Genomic DNA, 25,524 nt, shown 5'->3' on the forward strand with positions numbered 1-25,524 from the left:
TTTGGTGACAGTTTACCTTCCACCTCAGTAAGAACATGGTAATAATTTAATCAAGGTCGTTTATAAATTCCTATGTGATTTCCAAATGGATGACCATGCAATAACCTGTTACTAAAATTTATATTATAATAGTGGCGTAGAATTCAAATGACAGCATTATGAATGACTAGAAAAAAGATAATATTACCGAGAAACCCTTTTAAAGATGCCAGCAAAAACCTCTGACTAATATTATGGTAATATTTTTGTAATAATACAGTAGACTGCTAACAATCAATTTTAAACATTTTAAACATTCAGCCTAATGCCTTTAAAATCATATGAAAATATCTATATGTTGATAATGGTGATAGACATATAATTTCAGTATTTGCACTATTTACTTGTTTTATTTTAAGGTAATGCAAAAATGTTGTGTTTTTTGTTGTTGTAGCTTATATGAAACAGGCTTCAAAATACAAAACGATACATTTTGAAAACTACTTTTAATATTAATATTTTCAAACATTATTATTTATAATTATTCATAAAGCATGAGTGTTAAAGATATTTTACTGTACACCAATGGGCAATAGGAGTTTACCTTTTTTTAAATCTTTGTTATATATAAGCAACAAGCTGAATGGTGGTCTAACTTTTCAAATCACACTTCACGAAGGTTTTATTGATTTCTCTTTTTACACACACGCAAAAAAGTCTCACATTTTAATGTTTCTTTAAGAGCAGTCTGTATAGGGGGCGGGGTGGGAATAAACTCATGTGGCTGTGGAGTTCCCTCTTAGGCCGCTAGGTGCGTCTCTGCTCCACGAAAGCTTCCGAGAGAGACTGGGGGCTGGAGGAGAGGAGGAGGAGGGGGGAGAGGAAGAGAGAGCGAGAAAGAGAGGACGGCGTTTTATCAGCCAAGTGCAACCTGAATCGTGAGGAGCGGACGATGGGGGGGGAAAAAAATCCCACTGTTCTTTCTTTTTCTCTAACGTGACCGTCATTAACATGTAGACCGATTCGCGTCAAAAGACCCGGAGCGTAATGGTTTCTTCTGTCACAGGAGAATTTTATAGTTGTGAATAAAAAAACCCATTTTGGATTAACGGAGCACTTGTTTTGGACTAAAAGGGTTTCCTTAATTTCTTTCTGCCCGTGTGTAAATGTTGGACCGCATTTAACCCGAGTTTCTACCCTCTGGAGTGAAAAGTGCGCCAGTCTTATTTCCAAGGCTTATTTCCAACGCTTGAGCGTCGGGATTTTTTCAGGGGTACTATGTGGCTTTTGGAAGGACTGGACCTTAACCTAACGGGACTTAAGGCACAGAGGAATATTGTCTGAGGTGGAAAAAACAGCGCATGGGATCGTTTCTTAACGGTAAACACACGCTCATACTTAACTCTGAGCACTGTCGGGTTTCTGTGGGCTTTGAGAATTCACCGGTAGAATCAGCAACTGTGATGCAGTGGGTTGATTTTGTTTTTTTGTTTTTTTGACTTCATGATTTACACTGCAGAATTATTTACAAGATGTGGTCGAGGACAAGTTTATGTGGTTGAAATAACGAATAGCATTAAACATCTCCAAATGACCCTGTTTCTTCTTAGTCTAAGATGTAAGTCATGGGAGGATCTGCGCCTTGATGAGCGTCCCGTGCACAGCAGAAAGCAGCATCTCGTCTTCTTCTGTCTGCCACTTTTGACTCTCTCACTCCGTTCCAAGCGCATGAACGCACAGAGCTGCGCACTCTCGCCGACCAAGCTGCGCAAAATACTTGCTTTAGAAAAGAAACCTTTAGGTGAAAAAGGCTCAGTGATTCTTGTTTTTCGTAAAAATACTGACTTGCTTTTGAAATAGGACATATAGCTGATATTCGTTACCGTCGGTCGATCGCTTACCACCTGCAGACTGTTTGTGAGCGTGCATTTCTGTCACTGTTCAGGAGGAGCTTCTGTTAATGAAAGAGAAAATATTTTAAAAAAATTGTCAGCATTAAACATTTGAGGCAATGTGTTTGGTGTGCAGCTGATACTTAACATTTATCGAAATTTGTCTTCGTTTTCTCTTGGCAATCAAATGAATGCAAACCTCCTCTCAGGCTGATTGCTGAGGGTCAGGATGGAGGGAGATTCATAAAGTGTGTGTGTGTGTGTGTGTGTGTGTGTGTGTGTGTGTGTGTGTGTGTGTGTGTGTGTGTTGAATGGAGTCTCTCTATCCTCTCCTCGATCCAGGAGGAGGAGGAAAGTTGCGCCCGTTGGCCGCTGCGGGGGCACCACCATCATCATATAAAACTGGATGAATGCGGTATTTGTGTGTGCACGCCTCAGCGACTTGTCTCATTCACACACACACACACACACACACACACACACACACACACACACACACACACACACACACACACACACACACACACAAATGCAGCAAAAAAGGACGCGTGGATGCTTCGATGTACTCCGGTCAGATACAATATTTAATGGCATTACCCCTTACCCCGTTACCCTTACACCCCTTTAAGTTCAGCCCAGATCAGGTACCTTTTGAGATGGTGAGAAAGAGCTCAGGTACAGAAATGTCTGCACTTCTTGAGCTATTAGAGCATCTTTTCAAATGCCCCGAAGATCCCAATCAAGGCTGGACAATCATGCATATTTATGTATTTGCTTCAAATAGGCTACTGTTCAAAGGCAGCACAGCAGATCAAGATACTAATGCATTTGTTGAGATTTCCAAAGATCTAGTAACTAAACTAGGGAATGCGGATTCCCCGGACTACATATGCCACTACCACCTACCCCAAATTACCACAGTATGTAATTAAAGCACCTTAGGGCCCACTTGATTAAATTAAAAGAAAGACATGGCATAACTCATAATGACATTCTGGAATAAACACGGAACGCATAGTATAAGAAATCTCAAGGCTAAACTGTTTCATTCATCTAGTAATGAGATGTGGATGAAGAGTGAAAGGAGGGCAATCATGTGAGCGGAACACTGTTCCTGGCAGTAGTTGATGATGACATGATCTGCAGATGACCTTTTTAATGAAGTTTCGCATTGCTGTGTTTGCTGTGGATGTGTTTGTATGTGTGATTTGGATGGAGGTAGGGGGCAGTCAGTTCATACCTCTGTGTCTCAGGGGATCTGATCTACATAGCTTAGCCCTGAAAGAAAATGTCCATTCGCCACTCATCAGTGTGATCTTCTTTTTGCTCATCACACACCTCTATCCTTTTTAACCAACATTTTTCTACTTTCCTTCTCATATACCAGTTCTGTGCATGGCAGGGAGCTAGTTTGTAAATTATAGATTTGTTGGTGACTCATGCTGTGGTCCTGTTGTTTCACCTCACTCTCCACTCGGTTTTTATTTATTTGTTTTTACGTTTTTATTTATTTCTTTTGGAAGTTTCTCTTGTGTAAAGCAGGGAAGTTCTACTTTAAACTGTTTTTGTGCCACTGGGTTTGGTCCTTGTGAATAATCCTCCAAATGTAACACTATGAACACTGATCTGAGCTGAATATAAACTCCAGCCTGTTCCTTCTTAACAATTTACCAGCATTCTTGAGATATTTTCTTTCTCCCCAGACACGAGAGCACTGGTTATTCTACTCATATCTGTGTTGTTACTAATAAACGGACAAGCCATGACTTACTACTAACCACTTTTTTAAATTGGTCATATGGAAACGGGACCTATCTAAGGGTTTTAAGTGGTAAAGTGAAGATTATGTATTGTTGAATCAGTGGTATAGAAACACTGCTGAATGTACCATATTTTAAGATCTAATTACACTCGAATCGTGGCGATGAAGAAACAATTAGAGGATTTTAAATATGCGTCTTTCTTTCCTGAGACAGCACAAAATAAATTAAGTATTGACAGAGCTACAGAGAGGGCACAGGGATTTTCACTGAGCTAATTTGTCTTTAATATTTAAGATAAAAGTGGTTCAAGTTTACATTTGCAAGTTGTTGGTGCTTACAGATCCAGGCCACGATATACAAGAATAGAGATTCAGTTAGTTATTATTTTTTTTTATTAAATAAACCAAATCAACCCAAAGTAAAGTAGGGGGGAAACATAAACAGACACATATCAAGGTTATCCACTCATGCAAAACACCACTACATGCTGTGTTTATTACAGCTACAAAACACTTTTACGTTTGTGGGGAACCTATGAACAGTAGGAGTAAGAGTATAAACTATAATTCCTCTTCTCTGGCTTTAATAGTTTGATGCTGAGATTCTGCTTCAACATTTGGAAGCTCCTGGGCTCTAGGACGTGCTGAAGCTCATGTCGCTTCTTTTATCTTTTTGAATTTATTAATTGCATGGATTGTGAAATAAAACAGTCAGTCTGCATGCTTAAAAACAGAAGGTACAGACAGGATGTATCAAAATGTGAAACTCATCAGAAGTGATCATTTACACATTGACATGATATATGAATGGAGCCAGAGAGTCACAATTCCACCAACAGACCCATCCCTATAAAATATTCTGAGATGGAGCAAGCTGTTCCTGCTCAAATGAAGTAGACACGAAGGTGCACCAGGGATGGCCGAGGGGATAAACATGGTGTGCAGCAAAACAGAATACTGTTTTGTGCGACTTCTTTGTGGGAACCTTGTTTATGGCAGGTGCTGCTGAAAACGGCGCAATGGAGTGAGAAGACAATTGAGCCTTGTAACATCTCAGGAGTCCAATTTTTGTTTAAAGAGTTGGAGAACCTTGTCTGTAGCACAGAATTGCACAGGAGGTCTCAGGAGGACCCAGATTTGTTGAAGTACCTTTTAACTGCAAACTTGTCATCTGCACCATGTATTGCCACTTCTCTTCTTAATGTTGGAACCATTGGTTAGTCATATGTGCATGCTGTAATCCAGAAGTTACAGTTGAATGTGGAATAACTAGGAGCAGATTTCACAAAATGACCTGTTGCAACAGTGGCACCCTTTTACAATACTACAATCGAACTCAGTGAGTTCTTTATTGTGACTCATTCTTGTTTGTAAAGGTAGACTGCATAGCTAGGTGCACACCTAGTAGGACTGAAAAAGCCCGAATTAAAAAAATAATAGGTGTGGTCCAATAGCTATATTTTTCTATATAGTTGAACTATCATAATGTCCTGCACTGATAATGTATTATCATGTTGTGCAAAATCTAAGAGAGTCAACAAGAGTCCCCCATTATGTGAGACTATGTACTCTACTGTCCTACTTATGTCATGTGACAAGAAACTGTAATAACTAAGGAAATGTCTGAGAAATTCGTCAAGGTTTGTCTTTTACCTTGTTAAAGGATATAATTTAACCTTAAATTCACCACACACTTTAAACCTTAATCAAATTGTAATAAAAAGGTACATTTGCATACAGAAGTAAAATCTATAAATAAATAAAAAATATTCATACATAAGAGTTGAATGCTTGTCTGCTGGTGTCAGAAATTATGTGCTGTCCACTGTTGCACACACCTCGTAGTTCAGATATTAAACACTTTTTTCCTCTTGACATCAAAAAACAATGATTACACAAGAGCCTTTTCATTAAAAGAGAATGTGAAGAGCCAGAGTTCACATGAGTAACCGGTGAACTGGGATTAAGAAGGTCTTGGTTACGTGCACGCTGGGTCACCCTTAAAATTTTAATAAACAAAATAAAAATGTACATTATATTACATTTTTTTTCTAATACACACAACATGCTTTTTTACTTTAGATGTGAAAAAACGATATAAACTTGATGTTGTTCTTTTTTTCCCCAGACGTTTCAGGCAGTGCTTCCTGTAATGTAGGGGATTTTTAAGACACTGAGAGCTAGCCTCTAGATAGGTCAAAATGGACTCAAATGAACTCTAGCTCATTTACACTCATTTCTAGTACTTGAAACTCCACCAAAACCAGATAGAGATGAACCACATCTACATGGCCACTTCTTCCTTGCAATTTGTGAGGTTTATGCAAGAAAAATGTCAGAAAAATGTAATAAATAGCAGTTAGAGGACAAATAACAAATATGTCTATTCATTTTTACATCAAGTAGTTTTTTAATGTGACCACCTTTACAGTCAGTTTCATTAAAAGCTATATGTAATGCACATATAATGTTCAGTAGAACGCAACATGACTTCCTACCAGTCACATGATTTGCAGGAAGTAGTGTTGCAGGGTGACATTTGTTGAACGTGTCAAATAACTGAATCACCATATGACTTCACACCCATCTACATTTCTGTGTAAGAAGCCAGCATGCAAAAAAAAACTGAAGCAGAATTGAAATAATTATTTTTATTCTCAGTCTGGCCAAAATGAGTCACTGCTTTAATGAGAATTTCTGGTATAAATGGTGATTAACGCGCTGATATGCAACAATGGACTGTGCGAAGATACCATAGCATTAAATTTAAGTATATGCTATACTCTACCTTTCTCTGATTTTGTCAGTAAGGAGAACCCTCGAATAATAATGGGCAGGGACAAAACATTCATTTGACAGAAAGGTCTATATAGGCACATTGGTGAACTCTTTTTCTTGCTTTCTTTGCTGTGTGAGCCCAGCTGAACGAGCTGAACAGGTGTAGAAAATATAAATGTCATTGTGATACAGACAATAAAGTGTTTTGCTTTTGCCACAAAACCATCATCCTACACTTAACACTACTTTTGAAGAGTATAGCAGTTAGGAAACCATAATAATAGTCTTAAAAAGAAACAGCCCGATGTTGGAAACCAAACTGTGGGATTAACTGTGGGAATCCAACTCAAACTGCAAATTAAATATTGAAACAGAGAGCCAAATATCTTCCAACTGGATGTGCTTCCAAGTGAGAAACAAACTGCTAGCTACTATATTGTGAACATGTTGCAACTACTTGTCTAATGTTACTGCATTATTAAAATGATGAATGTAATATGTCAGGATTTGTTTGGTAGCTGTATGCAGTGGTTGAAAGCGAGTACTCTGTTTTATGTTTCTCTGAGCTTATCTGTACTAAAACATTTGTTTTGAGATTAGAAAGTCTGAAACGAGTAAACCGGCATTTTCATTTGTTACTCACTGGTTTAGTGATGTTGAGCTGAGGGGTGGTGTGTGGGGGATGGCTCAATGCAGCAGCATTCTACTGTAGCCTTCTTTTGCTTTTCTGGGAGGTTTTTCTTTGTAAACAAGTGCTTCTTGTTACTGTATACCCAGTGTCCCTAGAAATCCCATTCAAACTAAATTGTTCTTCAAAACAAGAATTATTTGTGCCAAGAGTAACAGTCAGAACTGAATAGCTATGTATTGTGTAGTAAGTAGAATGTAGCAGTGTAACAATTTTATAAACAGTCTAAAATTGTGATTTAAACATTCACAATTTTTTACCGAGGTTTTAAGCTCCCTGTGATTATCAGTGTGGAGCTGGTAATGCCTAGTTAAATTATGTTGGTCAGATAAAAGCTGTAATATTAAGATGAAAGTTATTTAGACAACAAGTGAAATGGAAATAAATCCATACCTTTATAACATAACAAGAGCTGTTACAAGTCTGTGTCCTGTTGCCTAGTCTTACATTAGATGAGTTAGGTAAATGGAACATAGTTTGTCATTTCTTCAAATTATGAGAAAACGTCATGCCTTTCCAGTCATGACTTTCTTTAATAGATTAATAATCTGCAGATTAGAATATATTATCATTTTAAATTTAGTATGGACACCCAGGTAAATACTTGACACTCAATAGATTTTTACCCCTCAGTTGTAAAAGGCTGATGGGGTACTGTTATTACCCTGTGGGACAGACGAGCAGAGGAGCGGTGTGGACACCCAAATTTGTGAATGTAATAACTTGAGAATCAGTCGATTTAGGATTTTGAAAACGATACCATACGTGCAGCTATTAAACATCTCAGACGAGCTTGAATCTCAGCGACATAAAGGTCAAAGGCAGAAGTCAAGTTTACTAAAAATGTTATGGATGCGATAACTCAAGAAGGAAGTCACCTAGGTTTGTCAAATTGATACCATAGGAACAACTCCTTAAAATCTTGTTTGAGCCAAGGCCCAGGTGACATTGATTTCAAGGTCTAGGTCAGAGCTCATGTTTTCTGAAAAACACAAAAAAATGGGAGTTTAGTTAAAAGTTTACATTTTAAGACAAACACTGTTTAGACTTAAATATTTTCGTTATCTTGTTAAATGAACACTGTCAATTAACATTACACTGATAACACCCCTGATAACATTTCCTGTCTCACGCCAACATTGGCATTGTTGTTTCATTAATTAGACATCGCTCCTAGCCACTACCTTACCTGATTACAGATGGCTGATTTTGCTGTTGGTTATTGGTCGCGAACAGTTAAACAGCTAATATTAATATATTTGCCAGTTGCGATAACGTTTATGATAACCGTTCATTAAAATGTAATTGTTCTTGTTGAAATGGGAGCTTTACTGATATCTTGATATCGCTCATAAAATGTTGTAAGGTGTTCTGAACATCAACGGTTTATCTGCCAGTGAGTGGAGTGGGTGTCTGTCTGCAACTCTATGCAATGGTATACATACATATGTGAAAGTAAAATCTTAATTCTGAAACAGTAAAAGCTTCTGGAGTTACAGTGTCAACTAAATTCTTTGGCCAGTAAATAAATGTAGATGTAGATATGGATCCAAAAACATCTGAAAAAAATATACTTGCTCATGAACAGTGTAGTTATATAATATACTGTAAATATACTGTATATATATAGATAAACTCATATTCAGGCTGTTTTCAATTATTGGGGAAAAAAAATCCAGATATAAATAGATGCAATCAAAGGAGAACATAAAAAATCACGTATTAACTCAGCTGTGCTACATTGCTAACAATAAATAAACTTTAAAAAAAGTTTTTTTAAAGAAAAAAAAAAGAAGTGCAGTACTGCCTCAATAAAGTGGACATTGATGCTCATACAGCTGATGGACCAAGTGTGTAACTTGACCATTCCTAAGTGATAGTGTGACAGTTGTTTGGCTCTATAATCTGTTTATACACTGGAAACTACCATTTGACTGAGAAATGTTTTTGGTAACAAGAGTCAGTACTTTCATCTGCTGCTTAAACTGAACATTTTTTGACTGCTCTTGTTGATATCGTGTATTTTACAATAAGGTATGCTATTGTATTATGACATCAGTGTCTTTCTTTATTTTTTGTTGTAAGGTATGGTACATAAGTGTTTGGAACTGTGAAGTCTTGCATTGTGCATTGCATTGTGCAAGTAAACAGTCAACTGTGCACCGTGCGAGGATGGCACTGCTTCAGAAGCATAAAAAGAATTTGTGGTGTTATCTGCCTTTGGGGGAACGTGCTTTTGACACAGTTTGCAGTATATGTCACTCTGCTTCTTTGTTGGACTTTAAATAGCCTGGGTCTGTGTCCCTCAGGGTGTCATGTCTGTTGTTCAAGTTTTCCATTGTCTTCACATTTGCCATCATCTTTTACCTTCCTCACATTGCTAACATACTAGTGCGTACGTCTGGAGTAGCCCATGCACCTGCACATGTGCTGCTGCCGGCTGCTCTTCCTACGCCATGTGTGTCAATCTAATCTGACGTGACTCCAAGTCTGTTCCAACCACATGATTGGTTTGGCAGGAAGCTATTCTTATTGTTACTGCCCTTTTAAATTGTCTGTCAAAACATGGATGAGATGAATTCTGTCCATTTCACATTGACCATGACTCATATTACAACTGAGGAAAGGTTTTTAGTTATTAGCGGTAGTTATCTTTATCATATTATTGCTCAGCCCTAGTTGACACCCATCTTATCTGGGTTATCAGTGGTCATATTATCTTTGAATGGTCTGCTACAGGATAATCCAACTGCATGTCAACAGGTGTGACCATTAACAAAACAATTCTGCGTCGCACAGGCACACGGTTTTATGCAAAGTGACCCACTGAACTGTCATTTAGTGCTCACGATTAGCTTTTCGTCACTCTGCCCTGGCCCTTGCTCTTAGGTTATGAGAGCCTTTTGCTAGCATTCTGAAATGACTTCGTACAGACGCTGTGGTGAAAGCCGATAATCATTGGCTGTGTTTACATAATTTTTTTTCTCCCAGATTTAATAACTGTGACAGTCCCTGCTGAATTATCTGCAAGTGCTGAATAATACTTTTTTATGCTACAGTGCAAGCAGCTTGAAAGACTCGACACAGTATCCTCCAGGACTTCTTGAAAAATAAATAAACTATTTCCATAGTGTTGATGTGAAGCCAAGTTGATGAATTATGAGATGATGGCTTTGCTCTTTTTTGTCTTACATTTGCCCCAGAGGGTGTCACTTTTAGAGTCTTCAAGTCCTTTCACACATTTGTATTAGCTGAAAGCTCACCTGAGGATGAAGCTGAAAAGAACAGACTGTGCTGGCAGGCTGATAGGGCTGTTAAGGTTAAGGCTGTTACATGGCCAGGGAGTGTGTCTTTGTATGTGCATGAGTGTGCCTATGTGCAGGCATGCATTACTCAGACTAGAGGTTTGTAGAGAAACAACAGTAGAAGTGGAGCAACGTTAATGGATAGCTGTACTTCCAAGAGACAAAGCTACTGAAGTCTTCTCTTCTCTTCTCTTCTCTTCTCTTCTCTTCTCTTCTCTTCTCTTCTCTTCTCTTCTCTTCTCTTCTCTTCTCAGACACACACACACACACACACACACACACACACACACACACACACACACACACACACACACACACACACACACACACACACACACACACACACACACACACATTCGCCTACCAATGGCAGTGGAGATGTTATGGCAGGTGGTCATCTGTTAACAGCAACCAGCTCCTTAAGGGTCTCTGTGGAACCTCAGGGACTCGAGAGAGGAAGGTTTTTCAAATGTGCTCCTCAAACTAACTGGCTACAGTAATTATGTCTTTGAAGTAGACTTGAACTCTCACCAAGTGTAACACAGGTTGGAAAGATGAGTCGAGTGATTAAGAGAGGTAATGGATACTGGGGAGGGTGAATGTAAAAGGTTAGGAATGAGGTATAATGATCTAACCTGCACAGGTTCCTTGTGATTTGGGTGCATAATTGTGTGTCCTTTTATGTGTGATTGTGCTTTAAGTTGAATGTGTGTGTGTGTGTGTGCGTGTGTGTGTGAAAGCTTTCAGGAGGCAGCCTGTACTTGCCTGTGCCTCTGTCCTGAAGGGATACATCTCACGCTGAGCCAGTGTGGTGGTGAGGAAAGCCAGTTTCACGCCAACCTACTGCTTTCCCCATTGACCCCAACCCCCTGCAACCACGCAAAACATGTCTGCCAGGTGAAGCAAACAGAGTAGGGAGAACTCAGCTCTTCCACCACCCACACAGATAACACCGGTCACTTTCCATTTTATCCCTGCTGTGGTACTCATGGCACCAAGCCGCTTAGTATGGACGCCTACTGTTAGACTTTGTGACCGAGAGAAAATTTCCACACATTGATTATTCTCTGTCTAGGTGACTGAATTGAATACAATGCAGGCCGATGAATGCTTAATGCACACATAATTCATGTAAGGTTATTAGGCTGTGTGTGTGTGTGTGTGTGTGTTTGGCAGGGCACATTGGACTGCTGTAAGAGGCCGCTGCCTTCAGGGAATACCACTGCCATGAAGGATGTGCATGGTCTGCAGCAGCATTTGTGTGGGTGGTATGTGTGTAACATTGAAGGTTTCTAATCAGAACATCGCTCTAACATCATACTGGATGATCTTCAAATTCTATAAATCCAAGCACATATACACACTTAATTTCATAGACATACAAAAGTGTTTTCTCCACTCACATTGTCTACATGAATGGATGTTGACGCGTCACTATTTCATAATTTGCATCTAATTTATATATAACTGTTGCTGCGATAAAGATGACATCTAAGGTGTGCAAAACACCTGACCAGAGAGGACATGAAAATGTTTTTGATTCCTTCTGAAATTGTAAACAGATGAAAAATGGAAAAACTGTTAGTTCACCGGGCAGTCTCAACATTAGTATGAATGGATCGAGCTACTTATGGCAGCACATTGACAAAGTTACAAAGAACAAAAAAAAAATAACCAATGAAATGAAGCACACAGTAAATTTGCAGTGAATACTTTGAAGGGTGAATTTCACAAAATAGTATAAGTAATTGTGTAAACTTACAACAAAAGTCCACAAAATACAAGAAATGTAAGCTTTGTTATTTAAGCTTTCCTACACTTCAACATGTGGGCCTTGACCTGCTCTAGAAAACATCGCTAACCCTCCATCTGAAACATACATCAGTTCTGCAAAAGTTCTTTCAGGTTTTATACATCCTGCCTTTGTCTCACAGAAATACTTGAAATGACCAATTACTATTAATACTTCATTGCTTGGTGGTAACATGTTTTAATATGTTAAAATTATGTGCCCAGCAAAACAATCCCAGTAAAATTCTTCTTGAAATTCCTGTAGTTCAAATGATATATAAAACAAAGTCTTGTTTAGGGAGCGCATTACAATCCAAAATCTGTAAGCCTTACCGCAAGCCATCTCTTTATAGTATATCATAAATACATGGATATACAATGTATTTAACAGATTACATGCCACTTTACAATCCTAGGCATTTTCATTTATTTCTTGGAGAACAGGGTGTTTCCTGAAGTGGAGAGGGGAAAGGGTTTAGTTGATTTTATCAGAGTAGATTGAGCATGTGACAACATTTTCTAATGTGAGTAGAAAGAAAGGGGGGGGCAATGAAAGCTGTTTGATGAGAAGGTAAAGAAAGGAAGAGAAGTCGAACATGGTGAACACATGGACACATCCTCTCAGTACTCCTATACCTTACTGTTCCGTAGGCTAGCATGTGTGTATTTTTTTGTGTGTGCTTGCGTGGACCGTGTGTGCGAAGTGCCCTAGGCTCTGTGCTGGAGTTTAACTCTGTTCGTGGGAGCCAAGGGCACACAGCACACTGATCCAGACTGACAGGCCAGCACACAGGCTACATTCCCTAGTCAACAGCCTGAACAACAGCCAGTCAGCCTTGTTCACGAGTAGGCTGCCTCGAGACACGACAGTCAGCAGGCTAGGTTTTTTTTTATATGAAACCAGCACAGTATCCATCATGATTTCAGCATTTCTGTCCAGTGCCAATAATGAAAGATAAGAGAATGGACATTTAAGTGTAGAGTATCAAACTCAAAGCAGAGAAGTAGAAAGTTGTCTGCTTATAGTCTTCCGTGATATTTCCCCAGTCTTACCTATAGCGTAGATTTATTCAGAGGTTTTATAAAAAATGTAAATGCTAATTGCTGCAAATGTTGCAATTATTGTCTTAAAATATCTTGAGAAATGCTGTAATAATTACCCAGTACCAGTTTTCTCATCTGACAGTGAGATTGAGAGATAAGATCAATACAGCAAGTGTAAAAATAAGGACATTTTATTGCAGTTAGCTAACACATAATGAAAATATTTAAAAATATAAAGAATGGTAAATATTCTGAAATATGTAAAAATATGTATAACAAAAAAATACTATGAAGTGTAGTTGCAAAAGCGACCTGTGGAATTAAGATTTTTCTAGCTAGTACGAGCGCTGTATTTCATATTTTGGGCTAAACAGCTGAGGAAAGACTGCGAAATCTACATGAAAACTATGAGAACATGTCCATGGTGTCCTTGATTCTACAGCATCATGCATAATAAGGATACAGTAGCTGAAAAACTGAAGCGTAGTTCAGTATTCTGTTGTCACAGAGGTAGCTGTGCTGCTCGTGCTTTCTCCTTTCTCTTGGCCTGCCTAGCCGTCTTTATAAACTATATTTGTAAAATGTCCATATTATTGTAATCATGTACCGTATATTCTGAAAAATTAAAACCCAGAGTGCAAATCACCAGCACCAGATTCAATATCTTTCACACACGCTTGGTTGTACATACAGGCATCATAATTTTTAAAGTGACTAGTTCTCTCAGACCACTGAGAAGTTGAATCTCTCCCGCAAGCTAAGCACATCCCTCAAATAGTCATAAGCACCTCTTCAATAAATCCCTTCCACAATCCCTGATGTGTGTGCACCTGTGTGTGTGGTTGCCACATACATAGGTGAGATGAGATGCTTAAAATAGGACAGACAAAGGGATAGAGGGATGGCTAAAATGCTGTGATGTTGTGAGGATTTATCACACAAGAGCAGCTAGAGGAGAGATGGATGGATGGACGATGGAAAATAGAAGGTGGATATGGATGAGACTGACTAAAGCATAGGCTGATGGAGTGTTTAGCTGAATGACTGACTAAGCCATAAGTCTCCTGTGAGCCCTATGCTTCTCTCTCACTCCCCCCCCCCCTTGATCTGTTCTCTTGCTCTCTCTGCCTCTCTTTAAAATAACACTATGTTCTGTGTGGTGACAAGCCAGGATAAAATGATTGGCCCTTAGTTTTCCCCCGACTGCCCTCTCAGATAATCACTACACCTACTGGCTGCCTCCACATGCTGACTCTACTTTATTAAAGGCAATCTGTCAATGCATTATCTTACTGTGGTTAGGTGTCACTGCTTTGACCAGGGGTGGGTTTTAAAAAAATCCATCTATGTACTTCCTTTAATTTTGTACTCCATATACATCTCTGATTTTTTGTCATTTAGTCAGCGAGCAACAGGCAATCAAGTGGGTTATAAGCAATTAACTTGGCAACATCTCAGCCCTATTTACCAACGCAATTTGAAGGCAGACTTCGAGTGATGTGACGAACGAGTGAAATATGCAAATGACAAAAACTCCACTAGCACCTTACAGATAATCTAAGCAGACTGACATTCAGCAATTTTAATTGACAGTGTGTTTATTGAAAAAGAAAGCTGGCGTATGCTACTCAAATCATTCTTTTGCAGAGCAGCACTTTGGGGGTTGAAAAAACAATTCTCCAGTCACAAATCTGGAGATTTATATCATGCGCAAAATGTTGATGTAGAAGAACATTTATGAACAGTACTTTGAAAAAGTCATGAGATACCCCTCATTTCTTTATATTTTATTGGGAAATGGGTGCAGTGATTTATTGAAGAATGTGCAAACGACTACAGGAACAGGGTATACGCTTGTATATGTCAAACAAGCTTAAATGTAAATATTTCTATATAACCTAAACTCTCATATTCAAGCGTTCTTAGAATTTCTTTAATTAATCTTCAGGAAATGTTCTCTGAACATTCAAAGCACTTTTTTGGATGTTAGGTGCCTCAGCGCTTCAATTGAGGACCAGACTCTGGGAAGCTAATTCATGACTAAAAGTGTTCCTTTATCTGTTCAGTTGTATCCTTTTTACTAAGTGTGTTTAGAATCACTGATATGATGACAAATCAAGGCATTGCCAGCCAGTTTCTCAATGGTATTGCACGGTGGATCAGAATTTCATCTAATTTTGGCAGGACGGACCATGTCTCTTCCTAAACGGGATATATAATTAAGGGGAATACAATTCAAAAACAAACAAATAAATAATACAAGAGTAGGAAAATTCAGTGAGGTGTTTGCGCAGCTTGACCTTTCTTTTATAAACAACAAAAAGGGTTAAAGTCTTTGCCACGGTTATGGTTTCAATTATCATCTTCTGCAAATATTCTCCAAATTAATCCATTCTGAATCTTTATTTATTTAATGAGTCCTTCGGCACAACACATTCTTGATAGAGCTCAGTTATTTATAGCTCTTTTCAAGTATTGGAGTTACTAAACCATGCCATTGGTTGGAGTAGATAACAGTTAGAGGGATGACAAAAAGATCCGGTAGTGCAGCTCCTGTCACTAGCCTATATTTTTATTTTGTAACAATTTCTAAAACACTGAATTTATTCAGCATGACTGCTGGTGAACATATTTCAGTATTTATGAGGCATTATCAAATACTCATCTGTGGTCTGATAAGAGAAACAAACACAAAGTAAATGAGATTTGTGAATTGGACTGTTATAATGTTGGAAATTGGATTGCAGAGACCGGGGAGATGAACGTAAGTTTAATTGGATATCAATTTCCCTTCTTTGCTTTTCTTCTTCTTGACTTTTCTCTAATAAATGGTTTTTAATCCATGAACTGCTTACAGCCTGATCTGATCTCCAGTGGGCCAGGCTAGTAAAACCAATGCATGATAATGTAGTGTAAAAATATGCAGGTAAATTCTGAAAATCTTCACATGTACTGAACCTTTTTATATAATAGTTGGTGAGCAGCCTGATATCTCTTTAGAAAAATACAAGCAGTTCCAAAAAAAAGTACAAAAGTCAGTCTACTGTCATTCCAAATTAAAACTACTTAATGTAAATCATAAAGCGGTCAGCACAGCTCTTTGGCTTAACTATCTTACTTTGGTATGTGGACCTAGGATGATGTATTTAACAGGGAGAAGGCTGCAAAACTGACAAATGTCAAATCTCCAGCTCAGAGGAAATTAAAAGTTTAGATAATCACGTTTGTGATGTTATCAATTCTTATTGACCTGCAACACAATGAAAGGTTAACAAGTAGGTTAGATTGGATCAGTTGCTTTCCTGTGTTAAAGTGGGAGTGGGGGGGTGAAAGGAATAATCATTATAATGTTATAATATAATAATTGTGCTTTTCTACTCTTATCAGCAACTTAAAATGCTGTAGACTTCAAGCCCAAATCACCTATTCACACATATTTATAAGGTACAATTATTGTGTACCCACAGAACTCATACTACTACATACATCTTGTAACAACCCTTACTATGGTGTAGCACCGCTATGGGGTGTCGTCCCGTTATTATAGTAGTTGGAGAGTCTCCTAGTGCGAGTGCAGTGGCAGCCATTACAGCCGAGCATGCTGCTCTCCGTGCATCTGTTTAGAGAGACCGTACCATTGTAATGGGCTGGCGCTGGCGACTACCTAACCTCGGCACATGTATGTATGAATAGTGTGGAGCCATGGAGACCAGGCTTGTATGTTGTTCTGTTAACGCCAAATAAAAGCCTGTTGTTCTATTTAACTAACTGGCCTCCAAGTTGTCCGGCTAACCTCCACACCACATGCCCGCTGAACCTGCTGGCCGCTCCTTCCTCGCCGGGCCGCCGTTACAATATGTAGACATTAATATGTGGCAGCTATTTGCGTGGCGGGCATTGTTTTGTTTATTGATGCTTCAGTTGCATTTGTCTGTGTTAGACCTGAACTGTAGCTCTTCAGTGACTGATTTTACAGTTGTGCTATTATTTTTGCCTTGGTAAGCCTAATTTTCATTTATGTGTTGTTTTTGGTTTAAATATTTAAATTTTTCAGCTTTGAGGCCCTTAAACACCAGACGCGTAAAATTTGTGCAAAAGTTTTGTCTGTTTAAAATATTTTTTGGACATACCTATTTTTAATTCAAACTGACACCATGAATGAATTTGCAAGATTGATTGTTTTGGATTAAGTTAATTTTTTCACATTTTATATGTGAATAAACACATTTTACCAGTCTGACCAATGTATTTGGCAACAAGTGCGATGCTAGTACAAAACATTCACCAGTACTGAATATACAATGATATGGAAATGATAAAATAACACTATTCTATTCTATTCTATTCCAGGTCAGTCAACTGACTGAACGATAGCTCAAACTGTCCCATTGACATCCTGAAATATGTGTGAAAGTACATTTGTTGTGATACAGCATCAACTCCTGGATCCAACCATCAAATTCTCTCTGCTGTTGTCTTCTCTTGAGAATTGGATGAACCGAGAATCTCTTGCTTTTTTTCTTTCTTGCTTTTCTTTTTTAGGAACATCAGGACCAGCTCAATAATGCTTGATGTTAACTTCACTTTTTTGCAGGGTGTCTTTTGAGGACACGTTTTTGGAAAAACATGACATGTACATACTTTAGAGACCAGTTTGCATCTGAAAAATTCAGAATTTCATGTAATTTTATTACAACTTGCTTGGTGTGTAAAGGCCTTTAAGCTTGAGACAACATCCTTCAGGTACACATATGTATGTGCAACCATCAAGACGCACATGTGTCATACAGCTACTCTTCAGAGGACATTATCTTGACTTAAATGCATATTTCATGACCTTAAGATAAACCTAACCCAACCCTAACATTAATGTGAGTCTTCCTACTTCATTTAAAGATTTATGTTACAGTTGTTTTTTGTTCATAGGAGAGATGCAGGTACCCACAATGTGACTGTGTAAACAGATTTGTGTCCTCATGACATGAGTAATACACACACACGGACACACACCACTTTAATGGCTGTCACTGAGCGTCAGTGAAATGGCAGCAGTGTGGCTGCGGGCTGCCGTGGCTGATCTGAGCTCATTAGAACAGCGACTTAGACTGAGGGGATTCAGTGGGGATTTGTTACGCAGCTACAGCACTTTTGCCCCGGCCAGGAGGTGAAATTGGGAGAGATGAAGTGAAGGATGAGGAGCAGGGAAGGATGAGGAGAAGGTAAAGAGGTGAGGTTAAGGGAGGAGACCAAGAGGAAATTGAGAGCAAAGGGAGGAACGTGATGAAAAAGAGACTGGGAAAAGGAAGAAAGAACATTAGTAAGAAGACAACAGAGGAGTTGAAATGGAAGCGGGAAGAGGAGTGATAAGTAGAGGAGTAGGGGAGGACAAGCAAAGAGCAAAAAAGAAAGAAAGGAAGTTAAAATGTGGATAAAAGACAAAAGAATAAAGACATAAATTGAAAAAGTTAGAAAACAAAGTCTCAGAGAGTTGCAGAAGAGAAGAGCAAATATGTGGGGAAAAAAGGAGGTGAAGGCTGGATGATCTTATTAAAGGTGTGAAAAAATGAGAGTTGAGGATGAAAAGTAGGAGTGGATTGAAGAGTACGAGCTAAGAGTGTGCAAACAGATAAGAGGAAAACTTTATTGATCCCTGCAGGGCAAAGTAGCAGCAGAAATGAGTGGAAAAAGCTTGAGAATATAGATGATAAGAGGGGAAATCCAAAGTATAAACCATGTACGACTCACAACTTCAAAACCTGGTCATGTTAAGATAAGATAAGATAAGATAACCTTTATTAGTCCCACACGTGGGAAATTTGTTTTGTCACAGCAGGAAGTGGACAGTGCAAAAGTTATGACGCAAAAATTAGAATACAATAAGAATAAATACAGTACACAACTGTACAGAATAGAATAAAATAATATACTATATACAGTAGAATAAAATAGAATAAAAATATACAATAAGATAAAAATAGAATACGAATGCTATATACAACTGAGTAAAAATACAACGATGCCAGAAAAGATTATTGCACTTAGTGTTATTGCACATGTGTGGATGTGTGTGTTTGTTCAGTTAAAGTCTTTGTTGTGGAGTCTGACAGCAGTGGGGAGGAAAGACCTGCGAAATCTCTCCGTCCCACACCGTGGGTGCCGCAGTCTCCCACTGAAGGAGCTGCTCAGTGCTGTCACAGTCTCCTGCATGGGGTGGGAGACGTTGTCCAACAGGGATGACAGCTTAGCCGCCATTCTCCTGTCACTCACCACCTCCACTGGGTCCAGAGGGCATCCTAGAACAGAGCTGGCCCTTCGGATCACCCTGTTCAGTCTCTTCCTGTCCCCAGCAGAGATGCTGCCGCCCCAGCAGACCACACCATAAAAGATAGCAGAAGCCACCACAGAGTCATAGAAGGTCTTCAGGAGTGGGCCCTCCACCCCAAACGACCTGAGTCGCCGCAGCAGGTACAGCCTGCTCTGCCCTTTCCTGTAGAGGGCGTCTGAGTTATGAGTCCAGTCCAGTCTATTGTTCAGATGAACACCAAGGTACCTGTAGCTGTCCACAGCCTCAATGTCCATACCCTGGATGTTCAGTGGTTGCAGTGGAGAATGCTTGTGCCTGCGGAAGTCTACCACCAGCTCCTTGGTTTTACTGGCGTTGATCTGGAGGTAGTTCAGCTGGCACCAGTCCACAAAGTCTTGAGTCAGTCCTCTGTACTCCTTGTCGTCCCCATCAGTGATGAGGCCGACTATTGCAGAGTCATCAGAGAACTTCTGCAGGAAGCACTGGGTGGAGTTGTGGGAGAAGTCTGCAGTGTAGATGGTGAAGAGGAACGGAGCCAGAACCGTTCCCTGTGGGGCCCCCGTACTGCAGACGACCCTGTCCGACACACAGCCCTGAGTCCTCACATACTGTTAAGTAGAAACTAATAAGTGAAAATATCTAAAAATGTATGAGATGGTGCAGCAGAAAGTGATGAAAAGAGACAAAATTATCAATATTAATGTCAGTTTTTGTGTGTATTTTATAGCAGATAGGAATATGAGAGCGTGATAAAAGACTGTTGCATAACAGATAAGAGAGCATATACATATGTACATTAGAGAGAGTGAATAATGTGCTGGTATCCACATTAACAGGTCTGCAGAGGGTCAAGTATGTATAGAAATAAATCAAGGAGAGGAGCAGGCAGGAAAGGGAGGGGAAATTAATCTGAGGATAAAAAAGAAATGGCTATGAAATGAAGAGATGTGAGTGAGTGGAGGATAGTAGGAAGAGGAAATGGAATGAAGACGAGAGGTGAAGATTGAAGAGGGATTTTCCAGTTGGTTACCCGGTCTCGACCACGTGTGAAATTTGCTCTGAACACCCGGTGGCATTCAATCACCACTCAACTGAAGCAACAAGAAAATTAACACAAAAGTAGAGAGGGGGAAATGGAGGGAATTAAAGAAATAACAGGAAAGTGACAGATTTATGACATTTTATAACAGCATTCTTTAAGCACTCCGTCTGCCCAATAAAACATTTATATTCAAAATATACAGACTGGCTGAAAATAGTTTATAAGTCTTTAAGTCAGCTATTGAGTCTGAAATTGTACTTTTTACAGGAATACAAGTGAAATATTCAGCCAGTGAGGTAATTGTATTTTTCATATTAATTTATTTCATTTTCTGAGCAGTCTCATATTTTGAATATTTTATCACTGCACTAGAAAGTATTTTTCTACATTGTTTCAGTAATTTATACTTGTTATTGTAAATGATAACGCGACGAGAAATTGCTGTGAAAACAATTGCAGTTATTTCCTAATTTTTGCAGACAGTGTGCTCTGAAGCATGTCAGGATGCTAGTGACTTGGTTTTATAATATATAACCTATTGTTATAATTTAATAGAAAAACAGTTGGGGATTGAAATGCATGTTGCATCGTTTAAACTGCTGTGAATTTATTAAAGTATTAAGTTTGTATTTTATCTTCTTTCTTAAGATTAAAAAAGGCCCTGCAAAGACTTAAATTAACAATAATGCACCTCTTTGACAACTGTTCTGGCAGTTCCATAATCTTAAGAAATAAATGAACTGTATTCATTGACGTTGTCAGAAGTTATGAAAATAAAATGGGTAACCAGTAATTTTATCTACTCTTGGACATTAATCACCATCTGTAGTGAAGTGTTCTGCAATAAGTCCTGCAATAAGTGCAGTAAGACTGACACATAGAATTATATGAAGCGTTTTGAATTTAAAAAATACAGGGGATCTAACTACAGACTAAGGGTGGAGCCGAACCTGAATACAGTATTTGGATAGGCACAAATAACGTGTTTTTTACGAATATTTATTTCAAGCAAATACTTTTAAAAATTTTGTATTCGGTAACAAGGGAAAACTTTATATCAAAAAGCCGAGTTTCCTTATGAGACTATTTTTTTTTTGTCTCAGATTTTTATGGATGGTATACATTTTCTTAGTTTGAATCAATCATAGCGTTGAAGCCAAAAAAACACCCCTGCATTGCTTGATCCATGAAGGCTCAGAGTCGTTGCTATATTGGAATACTTCTAAGACATAAACTCTGTCCACTGTATTGTGTTTGAGTTCTGTAAGAACTGCTGGAAGTTTAATGTCAATGTAATTTCAATTTTGTTGCCAATGTGGCTGAAATCTATTTTTAGACCAAGTGGGAATAAAATTTGAAACATTTTCTTCATGTCTGTGAAGTTTCTCAGTCATCCAGGTCATCGTAGTCTAAGGACCTTGGAAAGAAAAGCGTCTGGACTTCTTTAAGTTGCTTGAAGACGTTTCACCTCTCATCCGAGAAACTTTTTCAGTTTTAGGGTCAAATGTGCTATCCGAGGGAAACCAACTCTTTAGGCTGTTTTCACACAGGGCTTAAATCTGGGCTCAAATCTTCATATGAACTGGTTTCAGTAGGGCCAGCTATATTGTGTGAACCCTCACTAGCAATAGCAATGCACTCTATAAAATGCATTCGTGTATAACACTGGTCATCTGCCTCTCACCAGCTGCATAAATGGAACGGCATCAGGATGAGTTTCTTTTTAATATATATTTATTTATTTTATGGCTAGAAAGGGAAGAGGCAGAGAGTGTAATTAGTAATGGACAAGTTATTTTAAAAAGTAACTAAATAAATGATTACTTGAATTGAAAAATGACAAGTAACCTCACCAGTCATATCAGGAAACTAACCTGCATATTTCAATGGGTTACTCTGTGTTGTTACAGCAAACACATCCCAAGGTAAACTTTGACAGCTTTTGTCATTTCTTTCTTTCTTTGTCAAGTTCTTCTTTGAACTTACCTAATTGCGTTTCAGCAGGACAAAAATGAACCCAGGAGAGGAGACAAAAGCCTAGAGTGTAAAGACTGTCATCACAATGACAACTATAATCAAAGAGAGTACTTAAGAAAAATATAATCTTGTGGCTATAACGATTTTGCTTTAGATTTTGCATTTTATTGTATTTTGATTTAGTCAGCTGAGAGATAGAGATGCACAGTTAACATTGTGTATGCAGCAAACACATATTAGTACGAATCAACATTGCAAAAGCAGAAAATGAACACCAACAGTAATACATTCAGATAAAAACGAGCCCAAATTTTATAACACAGCAGGACAAAATTGAAAATACCTTGAATTAAAATTGGTCTTCAAAGAATGAAAAATGAACATGGCTATATATAGAAGAAAAAAACACACAAAAGATTGGATGGAGACAAACAAGCTTCTTAGACGTTAGATTTGATCTGATGACAGGCTAAGCATAAATTGCAGGAGCTATTGGCAGCTGCACATATACACAACATGAAATGAGGCTGGCATGTCTAAGTTGATAGCTGCTGACTGAATTAGCACCTCAAGCACTGATAAATTTCTCTCTGCAATTTAGATGGATTTATAATCCTGCAAATTGCATTAAAATTTTGGCTAGATAGTTGCAAGATCACTGCAGTACCATTGCCACCAAACAAATCAAGTAGATATAACACAGCTGTTTTGAAATAATCACTTCATGTGTTCCTGTCTTTAGTAGTAGAGTTTCCCGTTCTTTCCATGCAGATGCATCAATTACAGATGATGACTGCTCTGTGTTTACCACCCATGAGGGAGACTGTTGTATTTAGTGACAGTGTCATATCATGCTGTCTACTCTCCACACAATGTCAAACTCTGCCTTTATACACACAGATATTTAGTGTGTACCAGCCAGAAGAGATGTGTTGTAAGTGTTGTGTTATGTGCTCGTGACCTCAGGATTCTGGCTACGTGTGTCATAGTCTCAAATGTCCTTTTAAAAAGTTTTTCTTTAGCTTTTTATGAGTTTTGGTGTTTTGTTTTTTACCTAGTTTGTGTGTCTCCTGTTTTTGGCTTTCTCACTGTCTGTCTGCTTGCATTGTCTCATTTGGTAATTGCTTTCTTTGTCTTTAGATGTTAATTTTCTGTCTTTGTCTTCTCTACCATCTTCAGGATTGGTTGGCATCTAATTAGTTTCACCTATATTCTGTTAGTTATTTAGTTTTCTATTAGTTTTTTTTTTTAATGCTTCACCTTCACTCCCACATTGTGACCATTCAGCTGACTGCAGCCTGCCTCCCATGAGGCCTCAGAAGAAATAACAGCAGATGCAAACTGTCACATTTGAAGGTTTAAACTGAAAATATAGAGGACCTAAGAAATAACCTCCTTACATTGTGTCATATTCACAGTCTGTTTGTGGGTTGGAAACTAAGTAGTAATAGGAGAAGAATTTTACTGTTTTCAATAATTTTTCATGATTATCTCATAACATACAGACAGCCATGATTTTTTTTTGTTCTTAATTAGCCATTATGTCTTTGTAAACTCACACATGTTGTCTTACCAGGTTGAACATATTAAACCTTAAAACAAAAGGAAATGCACTCATTTCCAAAGCTAGATTACGTGCTTTACACTTCTTTTCAGGAGATGATTGGCATCATCTTCAGCTGTTTCTTTTAATTATTTTTTAAGCATGTTTTTAGTCTATACAGATCTGTAACTTATTTTTATTAGTTTAACTTACATTTTTCCCTTTTAAAAATATGGCTCTGGTTTGGACAGATGACAAACCACACACAGCCTTACAACGGTCATGAGATTTTACCGCAAATATCTCTAAACACTTGAAAAATTAATGAATTCAGTATTGTCACTTTTTACAATAATTAAATGAGTAAAGAGAAAGGACAAAGCCATGAATAGATAAATATAAAAAAAATATTGAATATTAAAAATTTAAAATATTGAGATTGTTTTTTAGTTTTCTCTGATCCAAAGTATGGGAGTCATATTGTAATGTTCAGCTCCAACAGCCCTCTGTGTTTGCAGCTGCTGTAATTTTCCATCATTATGCAGAAAACGTGGGTATATTCCACTAGTTCCCTTGTTTGACATGATCCAAAGGGACTATTTAGCATGCTTCAGTTTGCTAAAAGTAAAAGAGGTTTAGTAGGCAATTCTTCTGTGTCCCTGAACAAATAACAAAAACTGCTGACTTTTAAAGGCAGCCAACGAAGCAGTTTATCCTCTGGCATCAACATGGCTGCCAGCATAATTTTATACAATGAATATGGATGGTATACAACTGGCCTATGTGTAAGAAAGAAAATAATTCAATCTAGAGTCAGTCCTTTTTTTAAATTATTTTAAATTTTCAGTGTATACGTTAGAATAACTACAAATAATAGTATACTGAATATTAAATGTGGTCATGTGTTGGTAGTTATTAGGATTTCTTTGAAGATGCATGGCTCCAGATATATTGTTTGTTTTGGGGTTTTTTTTAAATAATTAAAAAAAATTTTTTTAAATGTCTTCAGCAAAATCATTTGGTGTGTGTGTGTGTGTGTGTTGTTCATAAATCAGAAGGTGATGTTCAGAAGAAAAAAAAGAAGCACTTATCCAATTCACACTCACTGGGGCCATGGGTGTTGACCCTATTCCAGCTGTCATAGGCCAAGAGGTGGGGTACAGCCTGGAAGGTTGCAAGTCCATCACAGGGCTAACACAGAGATAGACACCCATTTTTGCATTCCCGTTTACAGACAGTTTCATATTACCAATTACCCTAACTGTAGCTACTACACATCATTTGACATCATAATGGTGTGGGTCCTTTCAGGAGTTTTTATTCCTTAAGCTGATGAATTAAAGCAAAATTGAGATATAGAAGAAATACATTGACACAGTGAGAGGGCATCAGCTGTATTCAAAAAAAGAAAAGAAAAGC

At 38.2% G+C, this 25,524-nt stretch overlaps 1 protein-coding gene across 1 annotated transcript in view; it reads left to right on the forward strand.

Annotated features, from left to right (window-relative positions):
• The first annotated feature begins 1,239 nt into the window (after nucleotides 1–1,239).
• Nucleotides 1,240–25,524, forward strand: part of nlgn1 (neuroligin 1) — a 307,922-nt gene continuing 283,637 nt past the window's right edge. Inside the window, exon 1 of the mRNA XM_080877174.1 lies at nucleotides 1,240–1,359. The gene's annotated coding sequence lies outside the window, so the exon portion shown is untranslated. The remainder of the gene's footprint in view (nucleotides 1,360–25,524) is intronic.

This window comes from Rhamphochromis sp. 'chilingali' (genome assembly GCF_963969265.1).
Source record: "Rhamphochromis sp. 'chilingali' genome assembly, chromosome: 3".
Taxonomy (NCBI): Eukaryota; Metazoa; Chordata; class Actinopteri; order Cichliformes; family Cichlidae; genus Rhamphochromis; species Rhamphochromis sp. 'chilingali'.